The sequence below is a fragment of the Panthera uncia genome (assembly GCF_023721935.1).
Source record: "Panthera uncia isolate 11264 chromosome A3 unlocalized genomic scaffold, Puncia_PCG_1.0 HiC_scaffold_11, whole genome shotgun sequence".
Taxonomy (NCBI): Eukaryota; Metazoa; Chordata; class Mammalia; order Carnivora; family Felidae; genus Panthera; species Panthera uncia.
The window spans coordinates 50,905,931-50,907,696 of NW_026057578.1; the positions used below are offsets into that span (position 1 = coordinate 50,905,931).

The 1,766-nt window shown below is 34.9% G+C and overlaps 1 pseudogene; it reads right to left on the bottom strand.

Moving 5' to 3' along the window:
- Window positions 1-215: 215 nt before the first annotated feature.
- LOC125937246 (uncharacterized) lies at window positions 216-312 on the bottom strand (annotated as a pseudogene).
- Window positions 313-1,766: the final 1,454 nt, after the last annotated feature.

The window sequence follows — 1,766 nt, forward strand, 5'->3', positions numbered from 1 at the left end:
AAAATTTGGTGTATATTTCACATTTACATCTTAATTCAAATGCCAGGTTTTCATCAGTAATACTTGGTCTGTATTTAGATTTCATAAAATTTAGGTTTGAAAAAAATAGATTAATATACTCAAGTTGTTCCAAATATACTTAGAAGTTTTCAGTAATTGTATATCAAATTTGTTTGCTTACTTATTTATTTACGTATCTATCTAGTTATTTATTGTTAAATATGGAACACTTCATGAATTTGCATGTCATCCAAGCGCAGGGGCCATGCTAATCTTCTATCATTCCAATTTTAGTCTATGTGCTGCTAGCAGATATCAAGCTTTTAAATTAAATTAAATCAGAGGCACCTGGATGGCTCAGTCGGTTAAGTGTCCAACTTCGGCTCAGGTCATGATCTCACAGTTTATGGGTTCGAGCTCTGTGTTGGGCTCTGTGCTGATGGCTCAAAGCCTGGAGCCTGCTTCGGATTCTGTGTCTCCCTCTTTCTGCCCCTCTCCTGCTCATGCGCTCTCTCTCTCTCTTTTTGAATATAAACATTAAAAAAAATTTTAATGAATAAATTAATTAAATCAAATTAAAAATTTCATTGCTCAGTAGCACTAGCTACGTTTCTAGTGCTCAAGTGCCATATGTGTCTAGTGTATTGGACAGCACAGTTCTGTATAATTCTGTTGCTTGTTTTTCAGATATTAAACATGAAGAGGAACAGGTTATGTAAGAAAATAGATACTACCTGTAGCACTCAATGTGTCTCTCTCTGTCTCTTTCAAAAATAAACATTAAAAAATTTAAATAGGGAGAATTGATGTTGGTATTATTGGTAAACAATCATCTCAAAAAACTGCCCATTTGGGGGATGTATAGTTTATGTACATTTATGAATTTTGATATGTATAGATTCATGGAATCACTTCCACAATCAGGATACAGAACAATTCCATCTTCCACTAAGATTCATTCCCATTATTAGAGTTGCACCCCCAACTGAGCCCTTACCATTGATCATTTCTGTACACTTGAGTTTTATCTCTTCAAGAATATCATATGAATGGAATCATATAGTATGTAACTTTTTGATATTAGCTTCTTTCACTCAGATAATGACTTTGAAATTCATCCAAGTCTTTGCTTGTGTCAATAGGTTATTCTTTCTCATTGCTGAGTAATACTCCGCGGTATGAATGTACCACAGGCTTATCCATTCATGAGTTGTAGGACATTTGGGTTGTTACCAATTTCTGATGATTATAAGTAGAGCTGCTATAAACATTTGTATACATCTTTTTCAATGAACATAGTTTTCATTTCTCTAGTGCAAGAGGTAGCAAACTAGGGCTGGCTGCCTATTTCTGCAAATAAAATGCTAATGTAACACAACCTTGCCCACTCATTTATATACTGTCTTACAGCTGCTTTTGCACTACAGTGACACCATTGAGTAGTTGTGACAGAGACCTATGTTCTTAACCCTAAAATATTTACTTTCTGGCCCTGTAAGGAAAACTTCACTTACACCTGCTCTAAAGACTCAGGAGTGGGATCATTGAGTCCTATGGTGGGTGTCATGTTTAAAATTCTAAAAAACTGCCGAACTGTTTTCTAAAGCAGCTATATATTTAATTTTTGTATTCCCATCAGAAATACATGAAGTCCAGGGGCTCTGCATTATTGTTACCATTTTGCCAGTGTGAAGTAGATCTCATCATGATTGTATTTTAGCCCTTAATAGGCAATATTGTTGAATGTTGTTTCTCAGGCATATTTG